Here is an 11,890-nt window from a genome sequence, read left to right as displayed (position 1 = left end):
AGCTTAGCTTTCCCAACTCCCTAGCTTTGGTGACAAAAATTTAAAAATCTAAACTGCCATATATCCGGAATCTGTGAATGTACATAAATCATCTTATCATTAAACAATGGTCCCAGAAATCCTTTAAATCACTAGCTCCCCTTCAGCCTGATAGCAGAAACATGTTAACAAATAGAGCTCCCTATAAATAACACAGCAGGGAAGAAAGCTCCTGCTGGGCGGCCCATTTCCCCCTCGGAGGTGGAGCTAAGTTGTTACCGCCTTGGCACCGCCAGGTCTGGAGCCCCCGCTGAGAAGGACCTGATGTATTTTACATTAACAGGCAAAGTGATCCCCAATTTCTTCTGCTCAAGGGTGAATTGTCCAAAACTTTGTTTTATCTCTACACGTAAATCATTTATGGACTTTTCTCTCCCATGTATGTGGTCACCAAGTCAGTACCACTAAACACACACCAAATACCAAAAAGAATTAACTCACTTGAAAACATTTTGGATTGGGTTGGTTTTTTTTTTAATGGTCAGGGGAGGAGGTGTCCCAAACACACAAACTGTTAGAAGGTCTTGGGTTTTAAAAGGAATTTTAGTATTCTGTCCTTATTTGAGATGAAGCTCAAAAGCTGTTGACTGTTATTTGCCTCCCTATTTTATGGCGGTGTCAGCTCAGCTGTATCTCACTGGCAGTGGTTCACACACTGGCAGAGCACTCATAAAATGCCCGCTGACGGTGACTCCGTTTGTCTGATGTGAGCGTGTTCTCGTTTTCCAGTGCCGAGATTAAATCTGTAAATCCACTCTGCAAATTGTGTTCATTCTGAAATGTTTCATTATAAATGCTTGGTTGGTGTTTATAAAACAACTTCTCTTAGACCAGCGGCTCTCAACCTTCCTAATGCTGTGACCCGAACCATAAGTTATTTTTGTTGCTATTTCATAACTGTATTCTTACTACTGTTATGAGACATACTGTGATGTCTGGGACTGCGACCCACAGGTTGAGAAACACTGCCTTAGTTTCTTAGCACATTAAGGGGCATGATTTATCTACTGTGTCTCACCTGAATCGGGTACTTTGTGAAACGTTAATTTCTTTCTGTATTTGATCATGCTTTCTGCCTCCTCTCTCTCCCCCCATTTCTTTTCATTAATGGATACGCTGAAAATTATGTTTCCCTGCCTTAATTTTTCTTCTAGAAGACCCTGATCCTGGATACTTTCCTTAGGATTGGCTCCTGCCTTTCCTGCTTCTGTCCTTGCAGATTCTCATTTCTTCCAGAAGATGGCAATGTGGTCCCTGCAGTTTTCCTTCCATGTGCAACCAAGAAGGCCTGGGCTGCTTGTAACTGCTATTGCTCGGATTTCCCCCATAGTTGTACTTGGTTTTTGTTTTGTTTTGTTTTGTTTTTCAGGAAATGAAGAGAGTTTGGGAAGAAAGTGGAGAACACATACAGAAGCTCAACTGGCATGCCTCTTACAGACTTCCCATGCCCATGCAAGTTTGGTTGCTTGCCAGCGTGATGGATATAGATGCCATCCCGCCACCTCTATTCCACAGCATACCATGGCTGTGTCTGTAGTGTGGCTAGTTATCTCTAGTTGTCGGTTAAGCGTTGTCACCTGCTTTTGTGACTGAAAATGGTATCACAGGTTTCGCGAGACAATGGCATTGCTGAAGTGGTGGCTGGGTTCTCCTGCAGGTTCTGGAAAATTCCTCTGACTACAGCTAGCGTCTTGGCCGCCTTTCATTTTCTCCCGTCCCACACTGATATCTTGTGCATATTCTTTCTTCCTCATCTGCTCTGACTAGAGCTTCAGGAGGAGGGTGCAGCTCTGGACTGGCGGAGCAAGCCGAGGATGGTTGATACAACCTGACTGACTCACACCGGAAAGCCATGTGTTAAGAGTCCGGTGGGCTTTGTTTGTTTGTTTCTGAGGCAAAACAACTTGCAAGAGTTGACTTTAAAAAGAACATGGTGTTCTATTTTGGAAAATGTGTATGGTCATACACCACTTTGACAGCAGGGTCAGTCTGTCCATCAATCCAATCTCCCTCCCCAGCTCTTCACAGCTGATGGTTTGAATTCTGTTATACTTGTTGCCTTTTCTAGAATGTCACAGACATGGAATCTCAGGTAGGTAGTTAGGTAGATAGATTAAGATAGATAGATGATAGATAGACAGACAGATAGATAGATAGATGATAGATAGATAGATAGATAGATAGATAGATAGATAGATAGATAGATAGATAGATAGATGATAGAAAGTTTGTGCCTATTTTTTAACAGCACAGTCCTTTTGAGATTCAGGTATGCTGCATGTTGTAAGTGGTCGTTGTTGTTTGTTGCTGGTGATTAATTTCACTCTGGATATTTGGGTTATAGGGTTTGAGGTTTTGTTGTGGATAAAGCTGCATCCTGTTCTCACATGGTTCTTTTTTACAGATTCGTGCTTCCAGTCGTCGTGGTTACATGCTCAGCAGTAGGATCTCGATTTGTGTTTCCCAGGCTGGTAGTGATGAGCATTTTCTCGGTTTATTCAGCCTTCCTTGTACCCTTATCTGTGGCATGTCTTACCCAGGGTTTTGTTGGTGGCGCTGTCATGGCTTTACCTAGTTGAAAGAGACTGTTTGCTTGTTTGATACAAACCTTTACTGAGTGTTTTTCTTACGGATGTCTCCCCAGCCCGTAGCTTGTTTGTTTTCTTGGTACTTTTTTTTTCTTTTTTCTTTTCTTTAATGATTCATATCTTTTGTGTCCCAACAAGAACCAAGCATGGTATTTGATATCTATAATCCCAGCCCTGGGGAGGCAGGGGCAGGAGGGTTATTGTGAATTCAAAGGCAACCTCTGGCATTTAGCGAGTTCCAAACGTTCCTAGCTTGTCTCAGGTCAAAAGACAAAAATACATTTTCTAAACGCAAGAGCACAAAGATTTTCTAGAAGTTTCATGGTTACTTTTCTCCGTTGAGTTTTCTGTCTGTTTGAATTAATTTCTGTGTGCCCTTGGAGGCATGGGTGACTTTTTGTTTGTTTTGAGTGGAAATCAGCCAACATCATTTGAATTTGAATGAGTTGAAAGTCATTGATTGAATTGTGTTGATACCTTTCTGGAAATCATGAGTCTGTATCTGGTGCTCATTCTGTTGGCCTGTGTCTTTACTGTCACAGCATCTTGAAGCCTCTTTCTCTTTTGCTGTGAATTTTATCACAGTTTACTTGTAAGGAGCGGGATGGACCAGCGGCCAGAAGAAGCAAAGGGTTAACTAACTCTCCGGCCTTCTTCATACTCAGAGCACACTCCCTTTTGGAGACCATGAGTCAGCAGTGAAAGCATCCAGAGAAAGGGTGGGAGGCTGGCTTCACTGGAAGCCTCTTCTTGAGCCCAGTGAGTTTAGTGCAGTTCACTTGCATTGTGACCTTGAGTCCCTGGCAGTTGGTCAGAAGTAACTTGCTCTATTTGAACATTATCTTCTAAAGTTCAAAATTAGATTTACCTTTGTTGTTGTTGTTTATTTGTTACAAAAGGTAAATTTGGTTAATTGATTTTCATAAAGTATGGTAGTCTGGTTTAGTGTAAAAGCTGTCATAACATGCTCAGGCAGTAATGTTAAAATTTGAGAATTGCAGGGCAGCGGTGGTGCACACCTTTAATTTAATCTCAGCACTCCTCTGCAGAGGCAGGTGGATTTCTGTGAGTTCAAGGTCATCCTGGTCTGCAGAGTGAGTTCCAGGACAGCCAGAGCCACACAGAGAAACCCCATCTCGATAAACCAAAAGAAAAAAGAAAAAAAGGAAAGATTTGAGAATTGTTCCTTAACATAGGCAAATTTCCCTGCAGCAAGTTATCCCAGGTAGGAAGACTATTAACTAAGCATTCACCAGCATTTATCCAGCCGCTGTGCACAGACATTTGTTTCTAAGTCTTTGGATGCTCTGTTTTCTCCAAGAAGCAGAGGAACCACAGAGGGCAGGCCGGTAAAGGCATGGCCAGCTCAGGCAGCCCTGCAGGTGGACCAGCTTCCATAGGGCGGGGCTGTTGTGCTTCTGGAGCGGGTCTTTAAAGGGCACGATCTTTGCAAACATCTTTTCATCTGTCTAAAGTGGAAGCTAGGAATGCAGACTGGCTCCATCTCCTGTACACTTCTGTTGGGTATTTCTCTTATATTTTTAACCAGGGAAGTGCATTTTGGTGAGGCATGAATATGAAAGACTAGTGGTGAATTGAACAATAACAAAAATATAAAGTTACATCTCAACTTCTTACACCCTTGAAAGTCCTGCTATGTCTCCGCTGCAGTGAATCTTACTCTGGATTTGTAAATTTAGATCAAGTGGAGTTGGTGTTAAACTCACATAAGTGTGTGCACCCTCACAGCAGAAGTTTGTCATAAAGTCACTGGGAAGTTGTATGGCCTTGATTTGGCTGTGCATAGGTTGATCATAGCATGTTCTAATATAACAACCTCAAGTGTGTCCAGTGTGCTGCTGTGTTCACTTTTGGACTTTAATTCTTTTTATTTTCTTAATGATTCAGCCATAACCTAATTGCTGAAGTGAAGAGATGCGTAATTAGTTATTGAATGAACATTTTCCCCCTACATCTTTAATTAGAAAAGTAAGAGATTAGGACTTAACTGTTTTCTAGAAGTTTCTGCATTTTGGTATTTAAGCATTATGCTATATATGAAAAGAAAAAAAATAAATGGGCATGGATACAAAAGAAAAATGCATTTGTGTTCGTAAAGGGTTGGCTGGAACGTCATCATAAAGATTCCCAGTGTTCAGTCAGAAGTTCCCTCCTTTAAGTCTTTCCTCATGTGTCCAAATGTTTCAATTCACTAATTATGAGGTCAGAGTGGTCTGCAGAGCCACAAGCAGCTGGTATTTTAGGGTCAGATAAAGGAAAATTCAGATTTCCAAAACCTTACATGTAGACCTAAGGTTTTGATCTCTGGTATTTCAACGAAGCTATTAGACTTGTTTATTAAGCCTAATAGTTGATTTTTGTGACCCTAGTCGCCCTACTTAACCTTACTTTAAAATTTTCTATGGCTCTGCAGTAATTTCTGATCTTAACAGTGGTTTGATAGAGTCACTACCTTTGTCAAAGCCACACTGTACATCCAGGGTTCAATATCCTGGGTGTTTGGCGGTGAACAACTAAATATCTCCTTCTCTGAAGGCGCCTTGGTTCTTACAAATCTGTCCTTCCAAATGTTACTTCGAATAGTAAAATAATTTTTCAGTATAAAATTGACATCAGGCATTGAAATTTCCTCGCAGAAACCGAGCAAACGATTTTCAGAAAGTAAGGCTGTATGATTTTCTTTTTTTACTGACGTTTCATTTGAGCAGATAACAGCATATCCATTTTCTGATGTTCATGCCAGGATTGTCTTTTCTTGTCTTAAAGTTAAAAATCAAGAATGACGATTTTGAGAATATTCTCCAGCTCAAACCTGAAAAACCTGGTGTTAGTCTTGGGTGGTTTCCAATGACCCTCTGCCTCCTTCTTCCTGCCCCCTGTGTCGATTTGGAACCGGGCAGCCATTTTTGTTTTTGGAAGGGAAAGGAGACAGATATAATGAATGGCTTCTATTGTGCAATATTTCAAGCTCTCTTGAATGCATTCGAATGGGATGGAAACCGTTCTGCCCTATGTCATAGCCAAAACAAACACGACAGATTCCCTAAACCTGGACGTGCGTTTCTCTCAAACTGGCAGCAGAGTTCAACTCTCAGGACAAGAATTTGGTTTGACAATTTTTAGCCCTTGTTCGACTGAATATTAGGAGAGGTCACAGCCAAAGCAAATACCACGGGAGAAACTTAACGCACATATTTACAGCCTGCAGGTGACTTTTTTTTTCCTTAAAAAGTTAGAAATTTGTCTTAAAGAATTGCATTTGTGGTAATACTTTTATCCAGACAAGTTTTGCTAATATCTTAAGAATGAACTGTCTGATAATGCTAACTCCCAATGTAAATAATTCCACAGAGGTCCCCAAAGAGCGATAAATGCTTGAATTTAAGTATTTAAACATTTAGAGACCACTAAGAATCTGAGAATTCTAAGGCCATCAAGCCCAGAAAATACGCACTAGAGGCCCCTTGACAGTAGCCTTCTGTGCCCCCCCAAAGACTCCCCTCTAAGAAGCATCAATGGTTCCTTTATGAGGCAATCTCCAGGACTGTGTACTGACTCCAGTCACCCCCACTTGCCTTTAAGGACCCCTTCGCCTCCACAGGGAAATGGTATTGTGCACAGTCGATAATTCATTTTGTAATATGCCCATTGCACTTCATGACCCCGACAAAGTACATTTATTATTAATCACAGTAATAACTTGCGATTTATGGTTATTTAGCATCCACAGGTTCTCAGATTGTGTCTTAACAAAGACACAGTGGCAACAAATTTGTAAGCCAGGCAGTCTGTCAGGCCGGAAGGACTTCAGCCCACCTTTCAGATGCTCCCTTGAAACTGAAAGATACTCGGGCTGGAGAGATGGCTCATTGGTTAAGAGCATTGCCTGCTCTTCCAAAGGTCCTGAGTTCAATTCCCAGCAACCACATGGTGGCTCACAACCATCTGTAATGGGGTCTGCTGGCCTCTTCTGGCCTGCAGGCGTATACACAGACAGAATATTGTATACATAATAAATAAATAAATATTTAAAAAAAAAGAAACTGAAAGATACTTTCACCAAGTATTTTGCATAATGCTACCAAACAGTGGTGTGAATGGGAAAGAAGTCAACCATCGCTCACCAGCCGCTAACTGCGATAACTCTGCGGTAACTCTTTACCTGCGCCTTGCATTTTAACTGCCTCTCCATGCTGCCGCTTCCTGGATACTGCCAGTCCAGTAACATTCCTGCAGACCACCCCAACTGGCATCTTTTGGACAGACAAATCCTCTAACATTGGGGTGTAGGTTTTTCTGTGCCTTAGCTGCCAGACAAATTTGATTGTTAGATCCAAAAGGGGGTGAAGGTATATATATTTATATACATTCATACATATATATATATAGCCTAAAATAATAAAATAAAATGCAAATTCCAACTTTAAAATGTCCACGTAAGTTCTTAGTATCCTTGAGTGACACTGTAGCTAACTGGTTTGTTAATCCAAACTCCTACTTGTCTTTAACCCTCTGAGAGCTGTAGGGTCCCATTTAATCTAAGTAAACTTTATTTGGGATTTTAAAACAATTGACTTCTAGTAAAATGAGAGCCTTTTAAACAATCCCACTCTTGCCTTTCCTCGCAGAGATGACCCATTTCTCTTTAAATAAATAACCTCGCGGTCTTAATCGAGGTTTTGTCCTGCCCTTTAAAATCTTTCTGCTGTATTGCAGCCCACACTATAGTAAAACACACAGGACATCCTTGATGAAACTGTCCTGTATCATCTGAAGTACACAAAGAGATGGGGCAATTGAGTAACAGGCCAGAAGGCTCGAGAAGCACTGGAGCCTTTGGATTGCACTTTTTCAGCTCCTGCCTCCACCTAGCATGTAGGAGCTTAAGGAAGTCAGATGTTCGGGACCCTGGCATGCTGTTCAGGGGAGGTTTAGCTGGAGGAAGGAGCCTTTGAGTCCACAGCTACAGCCCAGTCCCCTGAATCTCAAAAATTATCCAAAATCCTATCCATTGCCGTTAACCCAATGCTGAATGATTTGCTGTTCTCTCACAGAATGTTTTGCGGGGTGGGAGCTCAGAAAAGGATCCAGAAGGAGCCGTTTCCCTCGGAGCTAAGTCGGAGTTTGTAGCAATCTCCGCCTGTCACTCACACGTGCACCCAGCGCCATGACTCTGCTGGTAACGTCCAAGTGGATTTATCCCCCGATTCTTCCTGGAGATGGAAACTCTCCCAGGCAGCTGCAGGCACTTGGACGGGAGGTGGCATCCCTGTCACATACCCCTGGCTTCCCCTTTCCGATCTGCCACACCCCAGTAAAGATCAGGGGACACAGGGTCCAAAAACTGTAGCAATTTTGAGATGTTTTCTTCAACCTTGTCCCCAGAAAGATACTCTGTGTCCAAAAGATTATTCTCCCCGAGGCATTACATCATGAATTGATTCAGTTCTTGGAGGAAGAAGCTGAACAAAATATAATAGATTACCTCTGGGGGGAACATTCTAAGGTGGTTAAGTATTTCCACGAGAAAACTAAGAAACTGCTTATATATTACCGTGCTGTTTAACCTTTCCCCTTCATGGAGCTGAGCAGGGCATATTTATTTATTTATTTCTTCCATAAAGGTTTTTATTTTAGCAGGGAGGGGACATTTCTCTTTTTAAAGAATACAAGTATTTTTTTTTTTTTTTTGTATTTGGTGTTACTCTTGCCTGGTGCCCAGAGTATGTTGCCAGAGCCCAGAACAGGTTAGCCTGCAGCAGCTACGGGAGTATATGCTTCCCATAGACTTGGTCTCCCAGTGAACACTGAAGAAGGAACAAAGGGAACAACCAAGGTTGGGGTAGGTGCTTGATATATTTAATTTAATTATTGTTTTGTTTTTCAAGACAGGGTATCTCTGTGTTATAGTCCTAGCTGTCCTGGAACTATAGACCAGGTTGGCTTTGAACTCACAGAGATTCGCCTGCCTCTGCCTCTGGAGTACTGGGATTAAAGGCGTGCGCCACCTCCCGCTGGCTTAATTTTCTTATTAGTAAGGAGGCCTGAACTATCATGCTCCCAAGAGAAAAGAAGGAACAGGGGCATCTGAAGGTATTGAGTCCCATGGCCTCTGTGGCTAGTGTCTTCTAAGAGTCTCCTTGATTGAGAAAAGAACTGTGTTTCCTTGTTCTTGGGAACTGGCTTCTCAGAGAAGTTATTGATGAAATAACGTCCATCCAGGAAATAGCACGCTGAGAAGTGTGGGAGCTTTTCTCTCTTAAATTCCCAAGTAGAGAAGGGGCGGGAAGACTTGGCCACAAAGATGGCAGCTTGGAAGGAAGTCCTGAGAAGCTGTAGTACCAGAAATCCTTTCGTCACCGCGTACCCAGCTGGCGAGTGGAAGATCAACACCGTCCAGAACCCAGTTAACAGCTTGTTGGGTCGTGAAGGAGTTGGCCAGCTCTGTTGGAAGGGTTGATGAAGACTGGGTGGGGCGTTGCTTTCCTGAACATGTCAGCAGATCTCAATTGTCTGTCTCATAAATCTCTAGTCAGATTAGCACGGTCTCCCCAGGGTGCTGCTCCTTTATCCCCATACAGTCCCTCCGTGGTTCCAGCGGGCTGGTCCCTGACTCAGCCTAGAGGGTCCAGTTCCGTTTCTGAGCTATGCACCTGAAAGGTGGGTGAAGACCTGTGGAGGGGGACCCCTACTAATTTCTCAACTTCCTATGGTTATATAATCACTTCAAAATAAAAATGATTTCAAAATAGTCAAGTGCTTAAACCAACTGTCACAAGTTTGTGAGTCGCAGTGACCTCATCAGCAACATGAGAGCGTGATGCTTCCTGGCTGCTGTGCTGGGGATGCAGCTCCCTGCCAGAGTGCTCCCCTAGCGTCCAGGAGGTCCTGGGTTTGAACCCTAGCACTCCAGAATCGCATATAAAGATAAAAGCAACACAGATGCACCTCCTGATTTTTGTCAGCCAACACCGTGTTCCAGGTGTTCACATCCTTTGGATAGAGGGTTACCAGAAGAGTGTTCTGATGCTGTTTGTCTGCAGTGACTGTCACCGTACCAGGTGTTTCCCCACGTGCCTTCACTGTATGTGACTGCATTGTTGCACCCATGTCACAGGTCAGGCAGCTGAGACTTAGGGGCCATGGGACCCGTCCAAGATCACAGAGTTCGTCCGTAGCGGGGCTGGATTAGGAGTCCATCTGCCTGCTTGCCTTTGATGCAAAAGCTGTTGTTGGCAGAGGTTATGGTGTGAGGATGGTGGAAGAGAGAAACGCTACAGGGAGATGGGGGTTTTAGGCTGTGCCTGAGCCGCTGGTGTCAACAAGACCGTCCAGTGAAGAGCTTCTATCTTCTGGACTCCCAAGGCCTGATCTGCTTCTGCTTCATTGAGGGCGGAGTGGGATTGTCTTGTCTGTGTCTCAGCCCCATTCTACCATTTCCCAAGGCTCCCAATCACTGCACAGTGCTGCTAACTAAAGAGTTTCATCATCAAATTGCAGTGAGGCTGTGTGTGTATTCTAGTATTGAATACCGGCTTTGCCTAGGCTTTCATGTCCTCCTCTTCCACCTCCTCCCCTAGAAAGACGGTCTTACTAAGTAGCCTAGGCTGGCCTTGAACTCATAATCCATCTTCAGCCTCCGGAGTGCTGAGCTCCAGGAATGTGCCACTGTGCTCGGCTCCTTTTATTCCATCTAATTGAGAACTCGTACCCTTGCTATTCTCCCCAGCTACAGAAACCACGGCACCTGAATCGCTTGGCTATATTAAGTGTGTCCACCTGCAGTTTGGTGGGCAGTGTCGGGTATGCGTGCTAGCCAAGGATGGAGAAGCTGGGAGGTGCTTGCCAGAGACTGGCAGGAGAACAGAGCTGCCATCGGGGGGTCCTTCCTGACCTCAGAGTAATTAAGCTGAGCAGTCACCCCTGCATCCTGCGGGGCAAGGTCCCCCAAGTCCAGGGAGAGATCTGTGAGCAGTGGGCCGCTGTTGCGACTTCTGATGGGAGGTCCAGGTGTAGCTGGCAGTGGCACGGTTCTGTCCTGAGGGCTTAGGACAGCAAGTGCCAAAAGAAATGTTTGCTAAGTAATAACTGCCAAGCCGTGAGTGGAACAGGATTTGAGTTGGCATGTCTGCCTTGAGTTGAGAGGCAAATTAACGCAAAGGGGTCTCCTCAGCTCCTCGCTCTGGGCCCTAGGAAGCTACCAGGAAGTTCCAAGAGAGAAGGAGACTTCTAAAAAAAAAAAAAGCCTCCCAAGTTAGGAGGAAAGCCACCCACCTTTCTCTGACAGCATCTCTAAAGAGCACTTAAAGATCCATATTTTTAAAAACTTGCTTTAGGTAAATTAGGTAAACAGGCATTGGTACATGTCCTATCCCAGTCTCCGTAGCCAAACTAGCCAAATTGGTGAGCTCCAGGCTCAGTAAGAGATTCTATCTAAAACAAATAAACAAGGGAGAGAGCAATAGAGGCTTCTTCTGCTGACTTTGGGTCTCCAGGGGGCACACACACCACCCTCCAGGGGCACACACACCACCCTCCAGGGACACACACACCACCCTCCAGGGGGCACACACACCACCCTCCAGGGGGCACACACACCACCCTCCAGGGGCACACACACCACCCTCCAGGGGGCACACACACCACCCTCCAGGGGCACACACACCACCCTCCAGGGGGCACACACACCACCTCCAGGGGCACACACACCACCCTCCAGGGGGCACACACACCACCTCCAGGGGCACACACACCACCCTCCAGGGGGCACACACACCACCTCCAGGGGCACACACACCACCCTCCAGGGGGCACACACACCACCCTCCAGGGGCACACACACCACCCTCCTCCACAAAGAAGTGGATACCACAAGCTCCTGTGCACCACAGGAAAATGACAGCTAATAATGTTCCAGGATCTATTATTTTGTTCTTATAATTTGGAAGATGGAAAACAACCCAGCAACTGTATATAATCAGAATGGTTGAGGTGAGAAAAGACCGGGGTACTAATTTTCCAGTTGTCTCGTTGAAGGACGAGCCGACAGCTAAGCTGCACAGCTCCTAAGGGTCCGGTGCTACCAATCCTGGTTGGAGAACACTGGTTTCCCCTCTTTGCTACATTTGTGTAATTTCTCTCTGGGAGTTTATCTCTGCTCAGTGTTGGGGAGGAAAAACCTGCCCAACAACCAGTTTACTGCTGGGTACATGGAAAGGGAGCTCTGAATGCATGCTTTTTTG

Source organism: Microtus pennsylvanicus, chromosome 15 (assembly GCF_037038515.1).
Source record: "Microtus pennsylvanicus isolate mMicPen1 chromosome 15, mMicPen1.hap1, whole genome shotgun sequence".
Classification (NCBI taxonomy): domain Eukaryota; kingdom Metazoa; phylum Chordata; class Mammalia; order Rodentia; family Cricetidae; genus Microtus; species Microtus pennsylvanicus.
This window is presented reverse-complemented; position numbering follows the sequence as displayed.